We start from the raw sequence: 11,411 nt of genomic DNA on the forward strand, positions 1-11,411 counted from the left end.
AACATGCCTCATTCATCTGATGGAGCAGAAGCTGCCGCAAGAATAGACGCTGCTGGCTCAGCTGTAGAGGGACCAGCTGTTAGCCAAGGTTCAGCCGGTCCAGCTCAAGAGACATTGGCCAATGGCGGGTCACCAGATAAGTGTACACCTGCCGAAGTTAAGAAGAGCCGACTGAAGAGAATCCGGAAATTCTTTGGCAGGACAATAAGGACCTTGTTTGGAAAGAAAAGAAAGGATTAAAAGAAATCTTGACTGTCATATTCTTACACCGATCAGCCACAGCATTAAAGCCAGTAACTGCTTCTTAATGTTGTAGCTGATGAGTGTATGAATATGACATTCAACATTTGACAGCCATTGGAGTTTTTAAAGGAGGCCAAAGTGGTTGTTAAATCTCCTGGGAAAGGATTAAGAGACAGCATTGCAGGTGGGGGATAAGCGGTGTTGTCAACGTTCTCCTCTGCTGAGGAGTGGTTTCTCTACTTAATGTTAATTTGCATTTATTTCTTAAGATATTCTGAATTCTGAAGGAGTAATAATTTCAGTGTTTGTCCCAGTACAGTAACAAGTATTTTATTGATAGCAAAATGTAGTAAATATTTACACTGTAATTTATGGACTGTAGTCTAAACCCTCAGAAAATAATGCAAAATAAAAACAACTCAAAGATGACATTTTATTGCCTTCAGTTTCATTACTGCTGACATCCAAAGAGTGTGTACTGCTCGACCATTCCCTTTATGCCAGAACAGGTAGGTTTGTATTCATCAGTCTGACACTCTGCTTCTGTGGGCCAGTACTCGATCCAGGTTCTCGCACCGAGCACAGACTGATGCCTGATTTAGAAACAGAAAGCAGGGAAACAGTTAAAATGTTTAAATCAAGACATCCTGTAATTGAAATACAGAGGCGAGAGAAGATACTTAAAGGTATTTTAAAAACTGGGTTTTTGGTAGCTCCGACCTTCATTTCTTTCCTGTATTCACTGTGTATTCACTATTTACTGAGTTTTACAGACCTCCAAGTTATTTGGAAGAGAAAACACAGGTGAATGGTAAAATTACCCAGTTTACAGAAAGACTTACTGGTTCAGTGTACTTGACATACCTGTATGATCACGTGACTGCTTGTGTTTCTTGATCCATTGGGCCTGGTTTTAGCAATGCCACTATGGCTCAAGATCTCAGAAATTACTTTGGTGAATACAATGATAGATATGATGGAAGGAGCAATGAAAATAAAACTAAGAAATGTCTACATCAACAGCATTGATGTAGCATAGAGGCCGTCAAAAGCATTGAAATGAACAATTTGTCTGTAAATGAAGTGATTGTTCCTCATTTCTCTCATAAAAGACTTGAGTAGAATCTTAGAATAGAATGTTATGACATCATAATACTGATGCCCTGCTGTGATGTCATGAAGAGTCCTTTAATGTTTGGAACTGGTCAGTTTGCCTTCAGCTGAAAACACTTCACGACTTACAGAGAAGAGTTAGTTGAAGCACTTCACTACTTACAGAACAGAGTTAGTTGAAGAATTAACAATGAAGAAGAGACAGATTTTCAGAAACATTTGCTGTGGCAAAGTGACCTCCAGTACTCATGCAGACCGCTGTTTGACAGCAGATAAAACTGGTAAGGAAAACTCAAGACATGCACACACACACACACACACACACACACACACACACACACACACACACACACACACACACACACACACACACACACACACACACACACACACACACACACACACACACACACACACACACAGAGTGATGAGGAGTAACTAAGTTAATTTACTCAAGTACAGTGTGTAGGATCCTTGTTTTATAAGTATCTAAATTTTACTCCACTTTATATGTCGACTCCACTACATTCCAGAGAGACGTGTTTTTACTCCACTGCATTTAACTGACAGTTGAAATGTGATTACTATGCAGGTTAAGAGTTTGAAAAAGTGCTTTAACTTTCGATACTTTAATGACATTTTTCTGATAATACATACCTGTACTTGTAATCAAATATTTTTACACTGTGGTATTGCTTCTTTTACTTAAGTGACTTATCTGAATAACGAAGACCAGTGTAGCATTTGATCAAATGTTTCCCCTCATTGAGTGTATTTTGTTCTTCTCATTCTTTGGGAATTCCACTCACTAAAAATGGACATGATGCCATATTCAGTATCTGACATATTATTCTTCTTCATGTGGTCGTAGAATGAAAACCAAATGTTTATTTACATGGGGATAATGAACAGGTCAGCTACATTTATGCATGTTGTGTTGACTGAATGAGCCCTGCTGACTCCAAGTTGTAACCTTCACGTGTTCTCCTTTTCTCTTCATGTTCTGCTTCTCTGTCAGTGGTCACAAATGAGAAGAAAAATTCAGAGAGCTCTGAGGTGCTAGAAATATACACAATGTCAGGCAGCACATGTCGCTACCTCTTGAAGGATTTCATCGGTGAAGGGTGCTTTGGCAAAGTTGCCAAGGCTGTGAATTTAAACACATCAGAGCCCGTGGCCCTCAAGATCCTAAAAAGTGAGGCTGACGCTGAAAGAGAGGTAGATCATTTAATTTGTTTTGACAGTGACGTTTTTTCACATCTTCTTGCCTAAGTTTTGTTTCTTAAATGAACTGCTGATACCATGCTCTGTCACTTACAAGTACCTATGTCATTTTCTACACAGATCCAAATGCTCGAAGTAGTGAGCGTTCTTGACCCAGTCAAGAAGAACGTGGTTCAGTTCTTGGAGAAGTTTGAGCACAAAGGACATACCTGTCTAGTGTTTGAAATGCTGGACAGGAGTCTTCATCAACTGCTCATAGAACGAAATAAGCCACTGTCTCTCAGTGAGATACGACCAATAACGCACCAGGTAAAGACTATGTGGCTTTGATCAACCTTTCAACGAGTAATAGCAATATACTAAGCCAGCTGAGAAAGAAGTTACATGCTTAAGTAACAGCCTGCACCGTGGTCAATGGTATCTTTAACTGTCTACATTGTGTCCTCTGTCTCTGCAGTTGCTGACGGCCTTTGACGCTCTGAAGGGCATTGGTGTCGTTCACTCGGACGTGAAGCCAGACAATATAATGCTGGTAAACCACTCGGCTCAGCCCTTCCGAGTAAAACTTATAGATTTTGGCGTGTCCTTCAATGCCTCAGAAGAAACACAAGGGAAGAGAATTCAGCCTCTGCGTTACAGGTAAATTCAATCCGCAAAGCTCATCATTTAACGTGTTTGCAGTTGTGTGTTTATGCTGTAAATGATCCAGCGGATGCTGTGTCAATCTTCGGTACGCATGCTGCATTTGACAATGTACTTAATAGCTCTTGTGGTTCTTGTATGCTACACATAGGGCACCTGAAGTCATCCTGGGTCTACCCGTGTCCGAGGCCATAGACATGTGGGGTCTTGGTTGTGTGCTTGGGTTCCTGTACCTTGGAAAAAACCTGTTTGCGGCACACTGCGAGTACCAGTTGGTAAGTAGCCAAATATATCTAGATTTGATTGCAACTACTGTAACAATCTGCCCAAGACACATGTCGAAACCCAACAGGGGACTTGATGTAGTGTGTCAGCTGATGTGATTCTTAATATTCTCTCTACAGATTAGACGCATCGTAGACATTCTGGGCCAGCCAGCTGACCACCTCCTCAGTGCTGGGAAACACACCCACAAATTTTTTAAGGTGAACCAGCACTGGGACAACCCAAGATGGTGGATGAAGGTATTTTAACTTGGTTCAGTTGTTCAGCTTTTTTTTTATCTTCCAATTAGACAACAACTCTTTTAAAATGTTTAACACATTAAGGAGGAAGTATCTAAAATGCATGTTTTGTTCCTGTAGACCCCGAAGGAATACCGGCTTGGCACTGGCATCGAGCCCAAAAGATGGCACATGTGGTTAAGAAGCCTGGATGACCTGATAAGAGTAAGTGGTCAATTTCTTGACTAAAGAATGAATTGATCTCAATTTGCTCTGTGGCAGAGAGACAGGAAGCAGATAAACTGAACTGTCACCCACTTTGTTTTAAATACAGCATGACTCAGAGACGCAGGAAAACATTGAGGTGGAGGATCGAAGAGCATTTGTCAGTCTCCTGAAATGCCTTCTAAATACAGACGCAGAGAAGAGGATCACTCCGGGGAAGGCTCTCACTCACCCCTTTGTCACAATGGCCCATCTGGTGGATGAAGTAGAGATCAGCTTGTAGTAAGTTACTGTGTTTTGGTTTCAGTAGGGTTGGAAAGTTTTTTTTACTGATTGAGTTATCATTCATTTATTGTCATGTTTTATTCAGTGCCAAGAATTCTTCAGAGAAAATGGCGGTCGTGCCAATGGACAACTTCGATGAGGAGCTATCTCCTAATGGTGAGGCTGAGGAAGAGCCCAATGATGAAGAGCCTTCAGCCACACCTCATTTAAATGACACAGCTGTTGCTCGCCCCTGTGACAGCGTAAAAAACATGCCTCGTTCATCTGAGGGAGAAGAGGCTGCCGCAGGAATAGACGCTGCTGGCTCAGCTGTTGAGGAACCAGCTGTTAGCCAAGTTGCAGCCAGTCCAGCTGATGGTGAAGCTCAGGAAGAGCACGAAGATGAAGAGCCTTCAGCCACACCTCCGAAAAATGATGCCGGCTCAGCTGTTCCTCGCTCCTGTGACGGCGTTAAAAAAATGCCTCATTCATCTGATGGAGCAGAAGCTGCCGCAGGAAAAGGCGCTGCTGGCTCAGCTGTAGAGGGACCAGCTGTTAGCCAAGGTGTAGCCGGTCCAGCTCAAGAGACATCGGCCAATGGCGGGTCACCAGATGAGTGTCCACCTGCCAAAGTTAAGAAGAGCCGACTGAAGACAATCCGGAAATTCTTTGGCAGGACAATAAGGACCTTGTTTGGAAAGAAAAGAAAGGACTAAAAGAAATCTTGACTGTCATATTCTTACACCGATCAGCCACAGCATTAAAGCCAGTAACTGCTTTTAATGTCGTAGCTGATCAGTGTATGAATATGACATTCAACAGGCCAAAGAGGAGGCAAAAAATGGTTGTTAACACTCCTGCAAAGGGATTAAGGGACAGCATTGTAGGTGTTTCTCTCTCAACCCAACCGGTCGAGGCAGATGGCCGCCCACCCAGAGCCAGGTTCTGCTCAAGGTTTCTTCCCGTTAAAAGGGAGTTTTTCCTTGCCGCTGACATCAAGCGCTTGCTCATGGGGGAATGTTGGGTCTCTGTAAATATAACTAATAAGAGTCCGGTCTAGACGTGCTCCATATGAAAAGTGCCCTGATACAACTTCTGTTATTATCCCTCCCTAACGACCATTCGCACTTGGCCTCATGTGACCCCAACGACTCTAACAACTGATGTTACAACAACCAGGAGCACTAACAAACCAAGTGACATCAATGGCTTTCAAGTATCTACAGCCAAGTCCAGTTGCCCGCAATTCAGTCCTTCTTTGAAATCCATAACCTGGATGACCAAGAATCTCCAAAGATGTCATATTCTTTATTTTCCCCGGTAAATTGTTTCAAAGAAACTTTGAATTTTTGACCTGATGTCAATAAACAACAAATTCACTTGAATTCCTTCTTGTGTGTTCTTTGGAGATGACACCACAATTGTTTGATTAATTCAGTTATATCACAGATGCTGAAACAATGGTTAAAAGATAAAATAGTTACTGATCATCCAAAAAAAAATGGTCATTTTAATTTCCTGAAGTGCAAGGTGACACTTTTTGTTTATTTAACAATCCATAACCCAAGGATACACTTTTTTAATAATATAAAAAAAATAAAAAATAAAAAATACAAGTGCTCACATAGTTGCCTATTAATTTGACGGTGATTGTCTAATTGTTGGTCTGATTTGTTTACAGTATTTACAGCAAGTTTGCATAGCTACACAATTCTTCAATCTTTTGAAAACCTTAACAGACTCCACTTCACTCTTTCCATCAGGCTGTCCCTTTGGTCAAAATATTAAAACTACTACACAGCAACTGCTAAACAGATTTCCATTAAATTTGCTCTGAAATTCATGGCGCTGCAGAGGATGAATACGTATTTCTTAGTAACTACGAAACCTTTTCTTTAACAACATCATGTCAAAATTTCCCATTTAATGTAGGACACTGAAAATCTAAGGGGCTACTGACATCTAGAAATTTCGCTTGTTTTGTTTTCACATGTTCAAACATAAGGGATGTCCCTGCAAGGAAACAGTGATCAACCTGTTTCCTATAGCATTACCTGTGACCCCGCTCGCCACTGTAAAGTTAGAGAAACTCTGAACACTTGGTCATGATGGATCTGAGGATCTCCCAAAACCCCCCAGAGCTGTTTACGTTAATGCCTATGGGTTTGATAGAGAAGAAGTGGCTTGTGGGAGGTCTTTTCCCCTCCAGAATCGCCTGAAGTGGACATTAGTGTGGTGGAGGACCATGGTGGTCCAGAGCCGCATCAAACTGAGCTGTTGGCTCCAGCCCCAGTAATGCTTGAAGCCAGAGCTCTCGTAGCCAAGCATGTAGTTAGAATAGCACTCTATGAAAAATGCCAGTTGCAAATGTACATAGCAGTGATATTGCTATTGGGGGACCTGCTACCATCTGCGACCACTGCTGAGCCATATGAGGGTCTGGAGGGAAAGAATTTAGTCCGGGGGTGCCTCTACAGCTGTCACAAGTACGAGTCTGAACCACTGCGCCAAAATTGGAAAAATATTAAGTAAAGGGTTAGCACATAATAGCCTAACTCCCGTGAACGATGAGTCTCGATCGGTTTATATTCACTCAGTATCAGTGCGGTTTTATAGAAACCCACCCTCTCAAGGACGGGTGATGGAGGAGGTGGGCCACCCATCCATGATTAGAGGGCGTTAACATTTTTTAAAAAATATATAAATTTCATGACGTAAATAAATCCAAAACAGTTGACTCTACGTCAGCATTGACCTTGCAAGTTCCAGAATGATTTAAAACATAAGATGGCCCATGAAATGCCGATTTTAATTACTTTTATAAGAAATGTCTACATCAACAGCATTGATGTAGCATAGAGGCCGTCAAAAGCATTGAAATGAACAATTTGTCTGTAAATGAAGTGATTGTTCCTCATTTCTCCCATAAAAGAGTTGAATAGAATCTTAGAATAGAATGTTATGACATCATAATACTGAAGCCCTGCTGTGATGTCATGAAGAGTCCTTTAATGTTTGGAACTGGTCAGTTTGCCTTCAGCTGAAAACACTTCACGACTTACAGAACAGAGTTAGTTGAAGCACTTCACTACTTACAGAACAGAGTTAGTTGAAGAATTAACAATGAAGAAGAGACAGATTTTCAGAAACATTTGCTGTGGCAAAGTGACCTCCAGTACTCATGCAGGCCGCTGTTTGACAGCAGATAAAACTGGTAAGGAAAACTCAAGACATGCACACACACACACACACACACACACACACACACACACACACACACACACACACACACACACACACACACACACAGAGTGATGAGGAGTAACTAAGTTAATTTACTCAAGTACAGTATGTAGGATCCTTGTATTATAAGTATCTAAATTTTACTCCACTTTATATGTCGTCTCCACTACATTCCAGAGAGACGTGTTTTTACTCCACTGCATTTAACTGACAGTTGAAATGTGATTACTATGCAGGTTAAGAGTTTGAAAAAGTGCTTTAACTTTCGATACTTTAATGACATTTTTCTGATAATACATACCTGTACTTGTAATCAAATATTTTTACACTGTGGTATTGCTTCTTTTACTTAAGTGAATTATCTGAATAACGAAGACCAGTGTAGCATTTGATCAAATGTTTCCCCTCATTGAGTGTATTTTGTTCTTCTCATTCTTTGGGAATTCCACTCACTAAAAATGGACATGATGCCATATTCAGTATCTGACATATTCTTCTTCTTCATGTGGTCGTAGAATGAAAACCAAATGTTTATTTACATGGGGATAATGAATAGTTCAGCTACATTTGTGCATGTTGTGTTGACTGAATGAGCCCTGCTGACTCCAAGTTGTAACCTTCACGTGTTCTCCTTTTCTCTTCATGTTCTGCTTCTCTATCAGTGGTCACAAATGAGAAGAAAAATTCAGAGAGCTCTGAGGTGCTAGTAATAGACATATTGTCAGGCAGCACATGTCGCTACCTCTTGAAGGATTTCATCGGTGAAGGGTGCTTTGGCAAAGTTGCCAAGGCTGTGAATTTAAAAACATCAGAACCCGTGGCCCTCAAGATCCTAAAAAGCGAGGCTGCCGCTGAAAGAGAGGTAGATCATTTAATTTGTTTTGATGGTGAAGTTTTTCACATCTTCTTGCCTAAGTTTTGTTTCTTAAATGAACTGCTGATACCATGCTCTGTCACTTACAAGTACCTATGTCATTTTCTACACAGATCCAAATGCTCGAAGTAGTGAGCGTTCTTGACCCAGTCAAGAAGAACGTGGTTCAGTTCTTGGAGAAGTTTGAGCACAAAGGACATACCTGTCTAGTGTTTGAAATGCTGGACAGGAGTCTTCATCGACTGCTCATAGAACGAAAGAAGCCACTGTCTCTCAGTGAGATACGACCAATAATGCACCAGGTAAAGACTATGTGGCTTTGATCAATCTTTCAACGAGTAATAGCAATATACTAAGCCAGCTGAGAAAGAAGTTACGTGCTTAAGTAACAGCCTGCACCGTGGTCAATGATATCTTTAACTGTCTACATTGTGTCCTCTGTCTCTGCAGTTGCTGACGGCCTTTGACGCTCTGAAGGGCATTGGTGTCGTTCACTCGGACCTGAAGCCAGACAATATAATGCTGGTAAACCACCCGGCTCAGCCCTTCCGAGTAAAACTTATAGATTTTGGCGTGTCCTTCAATACCTCAGAAGAGAGACAAGGGATTAGAATTCAGCCTCTGCGTTACAGGTAAATTCAGTCCACAAAGCTCATCATTTAACGTGTTTGCAGTTGTGTGTTTATGCCGTAAATGATCCAGCGGATTCTGTGTCAATCTTCAGTACGCATGCTGCATTTGACAATGTACTTAATAGCTCTTGTGGTTCTTGTATGCTACACATAGGGCTCCTGAAGTCATCCTGGGTCTACCCGTGTCCGAGGCCATAGACATGTGGAGTCTTGGTTGTGTGCTTGGGTTCCTGTACCTTGGAAAAAAGCTGTTTGCGGCACACTGCGAGTACCAGTTGGTAAGTAGCCAAATATATCTAGATTTGATTGCAACTACTGTAATGTTCTACTTAAGACACATGTCGAAACCCAACAGGGGACTTGATGTAGTGTGTCGGCTGATGTGATTCTTAATATTCTCTCTTCAGATTAGACGCATCGTAGACATTCTGGGCCAGCCAGCTGACCACCTCCTCAGTGCTGGGCAACACACCCACACATTTTTTAAGGTGAACCAGCACTGGGACAACCCAAAATGGTCGATGAAGGTATTTTAACTTGGTTCAGTTTTGTAGCTTTTTTTATCTCCCAATTAGACAAAAACTCTTTTAAAATGTTTAACATATTAAGGAGGAAGTATCTGAAATGCATGGTTTGTTCCTGTAGACCCCGAGGGAATACCAGATTGGCACTGGCATTGAGCCCAAAAGATGGCACATGTGGTTAAGAAGCCTGGATGACCTGCTTACAGTAAGTGATCAATTTCTTGACTAAAGAATGAATTGATCTCAATTTGCTCTGTGGCAGAGAGACAGGAAGCAGTTAAACTGAACTGTCACCCACTTTGTTTTAAATACAGCATGACTCAGAGACGCAGGAAAACATTGAGGTGGAGGATCGAAGAGCATTTGTCAGTCTCCTGAAATGCCTTCTAAATACAGACGCAGAGAAGAGGATCACTCCGGGGAAGGCTCTCACTCACCCCTTTGTCACAATGGCCCATCTGGTGGATGAAGTAGAGATCAGCTTGTAGTAAGTTACTGTGTTTTGGTTTCAGTAGGGTTGGACAGATTTGTTTACTGATTGAGTTATCATTCATTTATTGTCATGTTTTATTCAGTGCCAAGAATTCTTCAGAGAAAATGGCGGTCGTACCAATGGACAACTTCGATGAGGAGCTATCTCCTAATGGTGATGCTGAGGGAGAGCCCAATGATGAAGAGCCTTCAGCCACACCTCATTTAAATAACACAGCTGTTCCTCGCTCCTGTGACAGCGTTAAAAACATGCCTCGCTCATCTGATGGAGCAGAAGCTTCTCCAGAGAAAGACGATGTATTTTTTACAGCTTTAGAGGAACCAGCTGTTAGCCAAGTTGCAGCCAGTCCAGCTGATTGTGAAGCTCAGGAAGAGCACAAAGATGAAGAGCCTTCAGCCACACCTCCTAAAAATGATGCCGGCTCAGCTGTTTTTCGCTCCTGTGACGGCGTTAAAAAAATGCCTCATTCATCTGATGGAGCAGAAGCTGCCGCAGGAATAGACGCTGCTGGCTCACCTGTAGAGGGACTAGCTGTTTGCCAAGGTGTAGCCGGTCCAGCTCAAGAGACATCGGCCAATGGCGGGTCACCAGATGAGTGTCCACCTGCCAAAGTTAAGAAGAGCCGACTGAAGAGAATCCGGAAATTCTTTGGCAGGACAATAAGGACCTTGTTTGGAAAGAAAAGAAATGTTTAAAAGATATCTTGACTGTCATATTCTTACACCGATGAGCCACAGCATTAAAGCCAGTAACTGCTTTTAATGTCGTAGCTGATCAGTGTATGAATATGACATTCAACAGGCCAAAGAGGAGGCAAAAAATGGTTGTTAACACTCCTGCAAAGGGATTAAGGGACAGCAATGTAGGTGTTTTTCTCTCAACCCAACCGGTCGAGGCAGATGGCCGCCCACCCAGAGCCAGGTTCTGCTCAAGGTTTCTTCCCGTTAAAAGGGAGTTTTTCCTTGCCGCTGACATCAAGCGCTTGCTCATGGGGGAATGTTGGGTCTCTGTAAATATAACTATTAAGAGTCCGGTCTAGACGTGCTCCATATGAAAAGTGCCCTGATACAACTTCTGTTATTATCCCTCCCTAACAACCATTCACACTTGGCCTCATGTGACCCCAACGACTCTAACAACTGATGTTACAACAACCAGGAGCACTAACAAACCAAGTGACATCAATGGCTTTCAAGTATCTACAGCCAAGTCCAGTTGCCCGCCATTCAGTCCTTCTTTGATTACCATGACCTGGATGACCAAGAATCTTCAAAGACGTCATATTCTTTATTTTCCCCGGTAAATTGTTTCAAAGAAACTTTGAATTTTTGACCTGATGTCAATAAACAACAAATTCACTTGAATTCCTTCTTGTTTGTTCTTTGGAGATGACACCACAATTGTTTGATTAATTCAGTTATATCACAGATG

The sequence above is a fragment of the Xiphias gladius genome, chromosome 15 (genome assembly GCF_016859285.1).
Source record: "Xiphias gladius isolate SHS-SW01 ecotype Sanya breed wild chromosome 15, ASM1685928v1, whole genome shotgun sequence".
Classification (NCBI taxonomy): Eukaryota; Metazoa; Chordata; class Actinopteri; order Istiophoriformes; family Xiphiidae; genus Xiphias; species Xiphias gladius.